Genomic DNA, 13,978 nt, shown 5'->3' with positions numbered 1-13,978 from the left:
TACTAAAAAATTTGATCAACTTGAAAGACAGTAGGAAAGGGAAAAACAGAGAAATGAAAAACATAAGGCGATATAGCAAAATATAGTAAGATGACAGAATCAAATCGACCATATCAATACATTTGTCAAATGTACATGGGCTAATCCTGAACACTCCAGCTAAAAGAGATCATCAGAAGGATAAAAAGTAAGATCCAGGTATATGCTCTATGCTCAACTATAGGAGAAAACCACTTTCAATCTAAAGACATAGATTGAAAGTAAAGGATAGAAAGGTATATAAACTGTAAACACTCAGCACAAGAAGATGCTTTATTAGTATATCAAGATCAGACAAGTTAAAGAGTATTACAGATATAGGAGGATCAATTTCATAATCATGAAAGGTCCAGTACATCAAGAAGATCTAATAGTCTTAAATCTGTACCCACCTAATAACAAGATGGGAAAATACATGAAGCAAATATTGATGCAAGTAAAGGGGGGGAAAAGAGATTAATAGTCATAGTTGGATACTGAATATCAAGGCACTGTAATTCTTAGAACCGTAACTAAAACATAAGTAAGTGTGTAGAAAATTATGAATTAACGTGATCTAACTGACAGTTGTAGAACAGCACATCCAACATCTGTAGAACATACAGTCATTCTTTTCCAGGGCATATGGAATGTGCACTATACAGAACATATAATGGGCCACAAAACTAGTCTTAATGAATTTCAAAAAGTGCCAGCACTATAAACAATAGCCAAATTATGGAAAGAACCCAAATGTCCATCGACTGACAAGTGGATAAAGAAGATGTGGTATATATGTGTGTACACACACACTCACATATACATATATATATAAACACACATACACACACACATACATATACGTACACATACAATGGAGTATTGCTTGGAAATCAAAAAGAATGAAATCTTGCCATTTGCAACAATGTGGATGGAACTATAATGTATTATGCTAAGCAAAATAAGTCAGTCAGAGAAAGACAAATATGATTTCACTCATGTGGAATTTAAGAAACAAAACAGATGAACATAGGGGAAGGGAAGGAAAAATAAGATAAAAACAGAGAAAGAGGCAAACCATAAGAGACTCTTAAATACAGAGAATAAACTGAGGGTTGCTGGAGGGGCATTGGGTGGAGGATGAGCTAAATGAGTGATGGGCACCAAGGAGGGCATTTGTTGGGATGAGCACTGGGTGTAATATGTAACTGATGAATCACTAAGTTCTACTCCTGAAACCATTATTACACTGTATGTTAACTGAATTGGGTTTAAGTAAAATAAAAAATGATGGAAATAATACAGAATGTATTCTCTGATCATAGTGAAATTAAAGTAGAAATCAGTAACTACTGGGGCACCTGGGTAACTCAGTTAAGTGTCTGACTCTTGGTTTTGGCTCAGGTCATGATCTCACAGTTTTGTGAGTCCAAGTCCCACATCGGGCTCCGGCCTGGCAGCACTGAGCCTGCTTGGGATTCTCTCTCTCCCTCTCTCTCTGCCTCCCATCCCCACTGTGCTGTCTCTATCTCTCTCAAAATAAATAAATGACTTAAAACAAAGATAAATTAGTAACAAAATATTTGGAAAATCCCCAAATATTTGGAAATTAAACAGTGTATTTTTAAGAAAGCCATAGATCATGGACGTCATCATAAGGGATATTAGAAAGTACTTTGTATTGAATGATAAAGAAAACAGAACATGTAAAAATATATGGGGTTAAAAATAAAGTATGATAGCTTGAAAGTCTCATATTAAGAAAAGGTTTAAAATCAGTCACCTGGCTTCCACCTTAAGAAGCTAGAAAAAGGAAAGTAAATTAAATCTAAAGTTAATAGGGTAAAGGAAATAATAAAGATAATTGTAGAAATCAATGAAGTAAAAAGTAGCCAAAGAAAATGGAGATAGAAGAGTTAGTGAACTTGAAGACAAATGAGTAGAAATTGTATAACTTGAAGCAGAGAGAGAAAAATCAATGAATAAAACAAAAACAGAGCATCAGGTACCCATGGGACAACATCAAAATGTCCAATATCTGTAGAATTGGAGTCCCAGAAGAAGAACATGGGGCAGAAAAGAAAATGTTTGAAGATACAATGGCTGAAAATTTCCATTTTGTGAAGACATAAGTAGAAGATTAAAGATCAGTGAACTGCTAGCACAAATTTAGGTATACCTCATTTTATTGTGCTTTGCTTTATTGTGCTTCACAGATAATGTGGGGTTTTTTTCTTTCAAGATGAAGATTAGTGTCAACCCTGCATTGAACTTCTGTTGGTGTCATCAGTGTCTCGTTTTCCACCAACATCTGCTCACTTTGTGTCTCTTCATATTTTGGTGATTCTTGAAATATCTTGAACATTTGCTCCATTATATTTGTTATGGTGATCTGTGATCAGTGGTTATAACTCACCAAAAGCTCAGGTGATGGTTAGTATTTTTTAGCAATAAGCATCCTAGGTCCTTAGCCAATGAAACCAATAGGAAAAGCAAGAATTCACTGGGTAGGGGGGGTAATTGACTCTGATTACCATGAGGAGCCAGGTTTGCTGTCACACAGTGGTGACTGGGAAGAGTATGCCAGGAAGTTAGAGGATTCAGTGGGGGCATATTTTGGTGCCACTGTGCCTGTGGGCAGCCCTAGCAATGGTGGCTCTACAAGGTTGGGGTAATTAAGGATTCACTCCTTGGGGTAGAAGGTCTAGGTCACAGCACCAGGGAAACAGTCCAGGCCAGCTAAAATGGAGGCTGAATGAAGTGATGATGAGTATCAGTTATAACAACTCCGGGACCCACTGCCATAATGCAGATGTAGCAAGTTTGGCCTACCATCCCTCTTTAAGTCTTTTTAGGAGATTGAAATCTGCTGTCATCAGGAAGGACTGGATTTGCATCTCACTCCTTGGGATGAGTCAAAAGTATCTTGTTCTGATGCAGATACATGTTATAAATTGGAACGAGTAGATCTGAAAGGCACAAGGGGTGGACTGTATTGGACTCTGTTTGTATGTCACCCCAGGCCCATGTGGCCACAGCTTCCCTCTTCCTGGCCCTTGGTAACTTGCCTTGTTCTCCAGTCAAGCAGAGTTAGCAAGAGCCCAGCATGTTGTTCCCACAGTAGTGAAGCCAGGTCTCTGGCTCTGTCATCACTACCACTATGGATGGAGGATCCTTGAAGGCAATACTGGATAATGACATCGACTGCTATGCTTCGGACCCACAGAAGCTTCTCTAGAGGTTGCCTGGGGAGATCAGGTCACACATCTTAGAAGAGCATGTGGGTAAATGCTTCACAGAGTTTACTTTGACCAACGGGATCTGGGGGCCAGGAGGGAGTCAATAGATAAATTATTTTCCATTCCTCTGCACAAATGAACCAGAAAGAGGCATGGCAGAGGAACTGTTAAGATCTGAAGGTGACCGTTAGGGAAATACCAATCAAAATGACAATGAGATACCACCTCACACAGGTCAGAATGTCTAAAATTACCACATCAGGAAACGACAGATGTTGGTGAGGATATGTAGAAAGGGGAACCCTTTTGCACTGTTGGTGGGGATGCAAACTGGTGCAGCCACTCTGGAAAACAGTATGGAGTTTCCTCAAAAGATTAAAAATAGGTCTACCCAATGACCCAGCAATTGCACTGCTAGGAATTTATCCAAACGACACAAAAATGCTGATTCGAAGAGGCACAATGTTTATAGCAATGTTTATAGCAGCATTATCAACAATAGCCAAAGTATGCAAAGAACCCAAATGTCCATCAACTAATCAATAGACAAAGAAGATGTGGTACAGCTATACAGTGGAATATTACTCAGCAATGAAAAATAATGAAATCTTGACATTTGCAACCATGGATGGAACTGGAGGGTCTTATGCTAGTGAAATAAGTCAGAGAGAGACCAATATCATATGATTTTACTCATGTGGAATTTGAGAAACTCAACAGATGAACGTAGAGGAAGGGAAGGAAAAGTAAGATAAAAACAGAGGGCAAACCTATGAGACTCTTAAATATAGAGAACAAACTGAGGATTGCTGAAAGGGAAATGAGTAAGGGAGGTGAGTTAAATGGGTGGTGGACATTAAGGAGGTCACTTTTCAGAATGAGCACTGGATGTCATATGTAAGAGATGGATTCTGCTCCTGAAGCCAAGACTATACTGTATGTTAACTATCTTGGATTAAAAAAAAGATCTGAAGATGACCTGCAAGACTAAAAATGTCAGGGGGTTCCTGGATGGCTCAGACAATTGAGTATCCAACTTTGGCTCAGGTCATGATCACGCGCTTTGTGAGTTCGAGTCCTACATCCGGCTCACTGCTGTCAGTGAGGAGCCTGCTTTGGATCCTCTGCCTCCCTCTCTTTCTATCCCTCCCCCGCCTCACACACTCTCTCTCAAAAATAAATAAACATTAAAAAACAACAACAACAGACTGAGCAATCAGTAATCAGTTGCAGTTGTTGTGAAATGTGGTATGCTTCTTAAATATCCTCTTTTATTTGCTCCCCCTCTTTCCCTGCCTCAGTCTCTTTTTCCCTGGTATTTCTCTCTGGAACCAAATGTTAGTAGGTAACCTTTGCAGGATCTCTTCTCCAGGAACCCTGCATGGAGACAGGTAGTGATAGCAATAGCATGTTGTTGATGAGGACATTGATGTGGATGTGATGAGGGCAGTGGGGGGTGGGGGTGGGGGTGGGGGTGGAGAGTGATGACGGTGTGGGTGGTGCTTGTGATGGTTTATAAATTATTATAAGGAGATGGACGCCTGGCAAGTCACGGGGATGGTGGGTTGTTTAGCTATGTAACTCCTATTTCGTGTCCTTCTCTCTACACTCTTCATGGGGAAGGATTATATATTTCTGTCTTTTTTAACCTAAGCATGACCATGGGACTTGCTCTAGCCAATCAAGAAGCTCTAGAAGCCAGCAGGTGCTTCTGCCAAGTTCACTTTCCTTCTGCCGTGGTGATTGTCAGTCTCCAGCAGTGGCTGCCCCCTCAGCCCGGTTCGTGGGGCAGAGCCATAACTGACCTGTGACAGCCATGCAGCGTGAGTGGGAAATAATCTTGTAATCGAGAGTCCAGGAGATTTTAGGGAGTTTGTTACCAGAGCATAATCTAGTGCCCCCTGACTCTATGTGAGAGAAGGAGGTCTATGTGAGAAATGTGCCTTTGGGACTATTGGTAAACAAGGAAAACTACTGCCTTGAAAAGTTTTCCTGTCCCACGGAAAAACCTTCTCGATAGAAGTTTTGGGAGAATCATAACCCATCTGAATCTGGCCAAAGGAGAAATGAGGAAAAGTGTCTTCATGGGTGAGGCAGCTGCTAGGTTATAGCACACCTGCATGTCCACATTGGTGGGCTTCTTGGCAACTTTGGGAGTTCTGCAGAGTTCTCAAGAAATGGATTCAAGGCTCTGATGGAGCTGGGGCGAGGAAGGTGGGTCCTCAGGCTGCCGAGCCTGGCGGGGAGTCTCCCCATGTCCTTGAATCTTGTTTGACTAATGCAATCCGTTCTGCAAGGAGGGAGGGGTTCTCCACTCCCCCTGCCAGCCCAGGGCGGGGGAGGTGTTCCTGCTAACCAGTAGCTCAGGCTGCTTCTCATTAATGCCCTGTAAGTACAGATAAATTAATCAACTATGAGAAGCATGGTTTACTCTTCTTTATTTCGTGCTCCATTTTCTAGCTGCTGGTGTTCTGGGCCAGGACTGCCAAGCCCTGCCCTTCTGCGTGGTTGGACTGGAGGAGGAGATGGGGGGCGGGGAAGAGTGTGCATTGGTCAGGGAGGGGTGAGGGTGGGGTGGACAGAAGCCGGCTTCCTTAGGAACGATCAGAGGATCAGAGGTGGAGACTGGGAGAGGAATGATCTATCTAATCCGGAGTCTGCATCCTCCTTGTCTCCACCTTACCCAGAATATGCAAATTCTGATTCAGAGGAAGAGCTGGAGAGCCAACGGCTCTCTCCCTCCTTCTCTCTCCCTCCCGAGGACTGATAGGCTCCCTTGCTGGCTTTCAGAATGCAGGGCTGCGTAAAGGCAACTGCTCTGTGCTCCTTGATCTACATCTTCTTTGTAAAGGAGGTAGTGGGGTGGGGTGTGAGAGAAGGGAAAGGGCCAAACTTGCGAAGATTCATGCCGTCAACATCCATTTACTGAGCTCCTACTCTGATGGACTCTTTTAGGGAATGAAAGCCCCTAGAAAAAAGGCAGTCCTGCCCTTGTTCTCTCATAAAGTTCGTATGCTGGCAAGGAAGACAAAATCTGAACGATTAAAGACGCATCTAAGAGAGCTTTCACTGGAGGGCGTAACCTTGCTGGATGGGCAAGGTCAAGGAATTGATGTTTAAGATGAGACCTGAGAATGGGTAGCAGTTAGCATTAGGGAACTCCTTTCTACAAAATATGTACTTGTCATGCGCACCCAGGCGCACGCGCAAAACGAAACCCTGGTTAACGAGGTAACTGAGTTAGCACACAGAGGAAAAATTTCCAGATTGCCAAGTTTATAATTCATTGAGCACCCGGATGACTCTATTGCCAACCAATTAGATGCAGATTTTTAAAAAAAGTTTTAAACGTTTATATATTTTTGAGAGACAGAAAGAGACAGAGCATGAATGGGGGAGGGGCAGAGAGAGAAGGACACACAGAATATGAAGCAGGCTCCGGGCTCTGAGCTGTCAGCACAGACCCTGATGTGGTGCTCGAACTCATGGACCACGGGATCATGACCTGAGCCAAAGTCAGAGGCTTAACCGACTGAGCCACACAGGTGCCCCCAGATTTTTTTTTTTACAAAATTATTTCTTTTTGTATTTCTGCTCTCTTAAGCAGCCTAAGTATGGGTTTCTTCCTATTTCAGAGCCTTCACTGTGCATGTCCTGACTCTCTGATACTTGGAGAGAGTGCTTTCTCAGGATTTATTTAGGGGTGTATAGTAATTTTATGTCCCTGGGATGGCCTCAGACTGCTTAGCTGTTTGATTTCTTATCTCTGCTTTTTATAGTTGGCGGTCTCTTTCTTTGCTATTGGCTGTCGTCTGTCACTTCCTGCAGGTGTCAAAAATCTGGGCTTTGGCGGGACTCACAGGGATCAGCATTTGCCCTGCCCCTGACACTTCTGATCAGGTAACGCTTGGGAGTCAGTTGACCTGTTTTATGGAAAACTGGAAAGGGATGATCCTCAGAGCCAGGCCGCTGGTCCAACAGCATCACTTCACGTAGGAACGTGTTAGAAATGCAAACTCCAGGGCTCCCTCCCAAACCTGCTGAGTCAGAAACTCTGGGGGCGGGGCCAGGAGCTGTATTTAACAAGGTGTCCTGCTGGTGCAGCTGTCACCGCTGGTTGAGGACCAGTGAGTGCTGTGAGGAGGAAGAGAGTCCAGTGAGTGTGTGAGGAGGGAGAGAGGGTCCAGCGAGGGCCGAGGTCTGCCGTGTGCAGACTTGCAGGCTCTTTGACCTGTGTTCCGTCCCAGTGAGAGACTTGTGTTCCTCGCTGGGTCCCAGCCATTGTGCCGTGGGATAGGATTGTTGCAGATGGCTGGGTCCTAGGATGGGGCGTGCGTGCGTGTGCCTGTGTGCGTGCCGAGGGAGGAGGTTAGACAGAGGAAAAGGCAGGGCTCCGAGAGGTGCGTGTCTCATGCCCCGCTCTCTGCGCTTAGCTGCTGGGGTGTACCCTGCATCCTGGTTTCAGAGCGCTGGCCCGAATCCTCCAGCCCGGGGTCCCAGCGGTCCTTAGATAGCAGGAGCGTCTCTCCTACCCGTGAGCGGCTTTCTGGAGCCCAGGCTGAGTGTCAGAGGAACACTCCGAGAGGCACCAGCTGGCTGTGACGCTGCCACAGACTTTCCAAATGGAGTTCTTGAGAAGTGCAGCTGGGCTGTGTGTGGGAGCCTCGGAGATGCATGGATTTGGGTTTGTAAACACGGGCCAGTTAAATTTAGGGTGGGCCCCGGGCCTGGGAGAGCGCCGGAGCATCTTCTGGCAACTGCTGAACATTCTGAGTGGTTTTAAAACATTGCTCAGACCTTATATAGTAGGAGGCCTGTTTTAGCGCAGAGCGTTGTCAGGGGGAGGCGGGTGGAGGGACTGGCACCCACCACCCTCTGTGTGCCAGGTCCTTTGCATGCGCTGTCTCGTTCTGTCTCCATGCCCTCTGCGATGGGCTGGGGGCCTGTGAGCTCTGCTCTGTAGAAGAGGTCGTTGACTGAGATCAAATGTCTGGGCCCCCCAGTGTCCCAGCGAGTCCGGCCTGACCCCATGCGGAGGACGTGCTTGGTCAGCCGCCCCGACTGTGACTGGAGGCTGACAGGACAGTGGTGAAGACGCCCCCGCCCACAGCGGGGGCACGCCGTCCTGCCAGCTGTCACGCGGAGCTGGCGTTCCCTTGTGGTCTGCTCGCCCAGCTTGCCTAAACCAGAGTTTGCCAGAGAGAGAGAGACATCTGCCCAGCGTGAATCCTGTGAGATGCTTCCCAGCTCCAGGGCCCCACTGGCTAAATCTGTTTTGGAATTGTCCTAAAACTGTGCTCTACTCCTGGAGATAATGAATCATGATAAAAATTGGATGAACCAGAGAAATAGGACCAGGGGGATGGATGGATGGATAGTTAGGATAGACAGACAGACAGAGATTCATTGCAAGAAGTTGGCTTGCACAATTTAGGGGTGCCCAGGCATGTCTAAGGGCTGCAGGGCAAGCTGGCTGTCAGGAAGGACAGGTATCAACTCTTGGGCATTGGGTGAAGCTCCTACAGGGCCGACTGTGTTCTTCAGCTTTGCCCCTGAGGCCTCCGGACTGGTTGACTCAGGCCCACCCAGATGGCCTAGGATAATCTCTCTTACTTGAAGGCAACTGATCATGGATTTTAATCACATCTAAAAAATACCTACACAGGAACCTTCAGATTAATGCTCGAACGAATAACCGGAGTTCCGTCCAGGCATGTTGATGTATAAAAACTGACCACACAAATAAACACACTGAGAAGTCCTTCACCAAAGACACTCTCTGTTTCCTAAAATGACATGAACAAGAACCTGCCAACAATAGACGCTCCTGTTTATACCCAGCGCGCCCCACAGGATACCCTGGAAATCATTGGCCGGGGCTCTCTGGCCCTCCCTCAGGGGATCTGTGCAGTGAAGGCCCAGACAGAGCACAGTTCTGTTCTGTCTTCAGGGGCTCTAGGTGTGGGTCTCTCCACTGGGGTGCTTTGTACGTTTTGGTTCAGGTAATCTGCTTGCAGGAACTGTCCTGTTTCCCAGAGGATTTGGGGCAGCATCCCTGGCTTCTACTCACTACATGCCAGTTGTACACCTCATCCCTTGAGCTGTGACAATCAAAAATGTCTCCAGACACTGCCCCACGTCCCGCTGAAGACCGCTGGTGAGGAGGAAGAAAGTCCCAGGCCGCACAGCGGCTCTGCAGGCCTGGCAGCCCGGGCTTGAATTCTGCCTCTGCATGAGTTTTGTTTTCTTACACTGTCCCATTCCAAAAGGATCTGAGTGGCTGAACCTGTCCTTTAATAGCTCTGTGATTCTGGGGAAGCTCTTTTTACTTTGTGAGTCTTGATTTTCCTCTCTGCAAAATGGGGGTTCATGAGAGCACTTGCCCCATCAGGTTACTGGGGAGACTCCCTGGAGAAGAGCACGCAGGGTGCCTGGGTCTTGGTGGTTATTCTAAAAATGCTAGTTCCTTACCCTCCAAGAGGGAAACTGGATTTCATGGATAGGCTTGTGTAGGCACCGAGCAGGGCCGAGTTGGAAGGGTTGTAGGGTCACCAGTTCTGGATGGGAAGATCAGCTCAGCCCCTGCCTGTGGTCCCAGAGCTCCAGGCCAGAGATTGTCCTTGACCATGACGTGTACAGCTTCCTTGGACAGCTGGGGAAAGAACGGCCAGGCGTCCCTCTTGGCTCCCGCTGCTGTGGGGTCTAGAGAGAAGGGCTTGGGGCGTGAGGGGCACTCAGGTTCCCCTGTGGGTCTCAGCACACCCCTGTCTTCTCTCCCCGCTGCTTCTGGAGGCTGCTCACATCACGTCATCCCCTCCCCACAGGCCATGGTGCAGAAGCTGGAGTCCAGGGCAGAGATTTATGAATGGCGCTCCCCTGTGCAGCTCAGATCGGGCCTTGCCAGGAAGGTTATTAATGGGCTTTCATCCTGCACTTTAGGCTTGTAAGCCCTGTCTGTTCCCCTGGTTCATGGCCGGAGGTGGGGAGATCTGCCGCAACAGCAAATTCTCCCCTTCACTTGGTGGCAGGGTGTGGCAGAGGGCAGTGATCTACATACTACCCTAGGGGACCCACTGGGATCAGGACCTATGGCCTTTATGTATCTCAGTGGTCTCGCTGCCCTTTAAGGGGGAAGTAGCCTCATCTGCAGTCAGATGGTGATCAGCATCAGGCCTTGGGGGGGGAGGCTGAGCACACCAGCCTTGGGCCAGAAGCTCCGGGCTCTGAGCATTGCCGCACACCGGAGAGATGGCATAGGGGAAGCCACTCCATCGCTCAGAACCTCAGTTTCCCCATCTGTAAAATGGGGTCAGTAACGGCCTCTCTCCAGGGTGGTTGTGACTATTTACTGAGAGCTGGTTCAGAGGGGCCTAGTAAGAGCTTCCTCTGTTCTCCCTCCCCCCGTCCCCCAGCACAGGGCTTCGTATTGGATTAGGCCCCCCTGTTTGTGTGGAGGTGTGAATCTCAGTGGGGCATCATCCCCAAGCGTGGAGACTGGGCCACTCAGTCACCTTAGAGGGTGGCAACTTCAGAGAGTCTCCTGCCCCGTGCCTCCAAAGGACATTGTCTTCCCAGCCAGAGAGCTTGGGGAAGCACCTCTGGACCCCACTCACACCCTGGGAGCCACCCACACTGTTCCCAGGACAGGGGCTGAGGAAGGGCAAGGTTCCTAGCATGGCACTGCTTGGTGTCCCTTGGCTGCTTATCAGTCATTATAGGAGAGAGAACCCAGAGGCTCACATTCCCAAACAGCGGTGGAAGGGCTGCCTCAGCCTCTTCTGAGGGGCTGCTTAAAAGTACAGATTCTGATTTGTATTTCCCTGATGATGAGTGATGCTGAGCATCGTTTCACGTGCCTATTGGCCATCTGGATGTCCTCTTTGGAGAAGTGTCTATTCATGTCTTCTGCCCATTTCTTCAAGAATTCCCCTATGATCCAGCAATAGTGCTGCTAGGATTCTACCCAAGGGACACAGGAGTGCTGATGAATAGGGAAACCTGGACCCCAATGTTCATAGCAGCACTGTCAACAATAGTCAAATCATGGAAAGAGCCTAAATGTCCATCAACCAATGAATGAATCAAGAAGATGTGGTCTATATACACAATGGAGTACTACATGGCAATGAGGAAGAATGAAATCTGGCCATTTGTAGCAACATGGATGGAACTCGAGGCTGTTATGCTAAGTGAAAAAGTCAGGTGGAGAAGGACAGATACCATATGTTTGCACTCACATGTGGAACAGGAGAAACTTAACAGAGGACCATGGGGGAGGGGAAGGAGGGGAAATAGTTAAGGTGAAGGAGGGAGGCAAACCATAAGTGAGTCTCAGAATACTGAGAATTTAAGAGGGTTGATGGGGGTGGGGGGAGAGGGGAAAATGGGTAATGGGCATGGAGGAGGGCACTTGTTGGGATGAGCACTGGGTGTTATATGGAAACCAACTTGACAATAAACTATAGTAAAAAAAAAAAAACAGATTATGGGGGCCCACACCAGACCCCTGGTCAGAACTGCTCAAGGTCCAAGGGATGCAAAACCTAGGAGCTCTGGGGATTCACTGCCAGCATTTCTTTCTTTTTTTTTTTTTTTTTAATTTGTTTTAAGTTTATTTATTGAGAGAGAGACAGGGAGAAGGAGAGAGAGAGAACCAGTGGGGGAGGGGCAGAGAGGGAGAAGGGACAGAGGAGCCAAAGCAGAGGTGTGGGGCTTGAACTCAGGATCCTTGAGATCATGCCCTGAGCTGCAGTCGCATGTTTTGCTGGCTGAGCCACCCAGGCACCCCCGCTTGCGGCGTTTCTGACTGCGGAGGTGGGCCTCAAGGAGCCTTGAAGGCCCCTCCAGCTCTGACACTCTGCTTTCAGGCCAAGCAGCACTCATCTGTGTCCTGGGGTGGTTGAGGTCCTGGTGGCACAGACAAGCCTGTCCTGGAAGGCAGGCCGGAGCTGCGGGGCTCTTGTTCCAGGAGCCACATCTCCCCTGTATTCCAGGAGGCCGCAGGCGGGCTTCAGGCAAGAGTGGGTTCTGGCTAGTGGTGTGTCAAATTCCCCACCTTCCAGACCCCACTTGAAGACTGGTGAGCAACAGAGGTGGTCACAGCCTGTGATACACCAGGCTGGACATGAGGCGGACTTGTTCGGGACCCCTTTCCTACCCCCCTGCTTCTCTGGGGCCATTGCTTTACTCAGTGATCATTGACGAAGCCCCTACTCTGGGGACCAAAAGTCAAAGCTACGAGCAGCAAGGAGGCTGCAGAGGAAGCAGGCAGACTCATAAGCCAGGAAGAACTTTTCGGTGCCCTTGGCTGCCTGAGGGACAGACATGTGCCTGGTGCTCCAGGTGGGTCCCCCGGAGATACAGCTAGGGAGGTAGGCAGGGCCGGTTCTGGCTTTGCTGCCAATGACACGGGCTTAACTTTGAGGTCACTGCCTCTCCCCACCCCCACCGTCCCTGGTCTGGTGGAGACCCTCCGACCACAGCCAGTTCTAAGTCCTGATTTGGGGGTGTTGGGCCTGAGCTATCCCCTGGTTGCCCGTCCTCTGAGGCCCCGAGCAGGCAGCCGCCGCATCAGCTGGAGAGAGAGGCTGTGCCCTGGCGAAGATGAGCACGCTCTCCTCCTCCCTCTTGGCCTAACCCAGGCCTGGCCTCGGAGGGGCCCCCGGGGATGGGAGCACAAAGCAGCCTGGCAGTTTAAAAGCCCTATAATTGCACTGTTGGTTTCTAGCACCACTCTGGGCTTCCCAAGTTAAAGAAAGTTTACAAGGCCCCGGAAATAGCTCCGATGGCATCAGGCTCTGGAGATGTGGGCCAGGGCCGCAGAGGGAGGAGAGTGTTTCCCAAGGAACCCTGGGAGCCTCCCATCCCTGTCAGCCCCCTTCTGCCCCCTCCCAGGCCAGAAAGGGAGGCTTCCGGGACACGGGGATGAGGAGCAATTCTAGGGATGGGAAGTTTTAGGAAAGGGAATTTGGCAGAAGTTTTCCCAGGATTCTGAGTTTTCTTAGTACATTCAGAAATATTTGTTGAGCACCTGCTGTGGGTGCTTGTTCTGGATGGTGGAGGTCCACCACTGAGCAAAGCCGGGCCCACCGTCCCTGCCCTTGCAAGAGCTCGCACCCTCCTTGGGGACACACAAGGAGCATGTGTGCAGGTACATATGTGGTATGTCATCAGGGAGTGAGACCTGCAAGAGGGAACATAAAGCCAGAGGAAGAGATAGAAAGACAGCGAGGTTGGTTCTAGGCCCAGGAAGGCTTTTGAGCAAGTGACCTTTGCCCTAAGACTGGAGGGAGTGAAGGAGTGAAGGAGGCGGGTGGTGGGGGAGGGGCACCATCTGTTCAAGGAAAAGCGTGAGCGTGGGGAGAGTTGGGGAAATGGGGTCAGCGGGGGAGCCAGTGCCGGATCCTAAAGGGGCTCATGGGAGAAATTCTGGGTTTGGATAGAGGGACGGGTGTGGACTTCATGGTGGTAGTTAAGAGGGATCCCAAGCATGGCTTTTGTTTCTGAACTAAGCAGGAAACACCAGGTGAGACCAGCTGCTGAGGGTGAAGGCGACTTAGGGAGTAGGGGATGGAGAGACAAGGAGAGAAGAAGAGGCATTTAAGGATCAGTTCAAAGAGTGAGAAAGAAATTTCTAGAAAAGCATGCTAGGATTGCTGGGCGGTGCTGAGGATGCTTTGTGGTCTTGAATTTAGAGGAACACCAGCCACAGCGTGTGGTTT

This window comes from Suricata suricatta, chromosome 9 (assembly GCF_006229205.1).
Source record: "Suricata suricatta isolate VVHF042 chromosome 9, meerkat_22Aug2017_6uvM2_HiC, whole genome shotgun sequence".
NCBI classification, from domain to species: Eukaryota; Metazoa; Chordata; class Mammalia; order Carnivora; family Herpestidae; genus Suricata; species Suricata suricatta.
The sequence above is the reverse complement of the archived record's forward strand: the minus strand, read 5'-3'. Positions refer to the sequence as shown.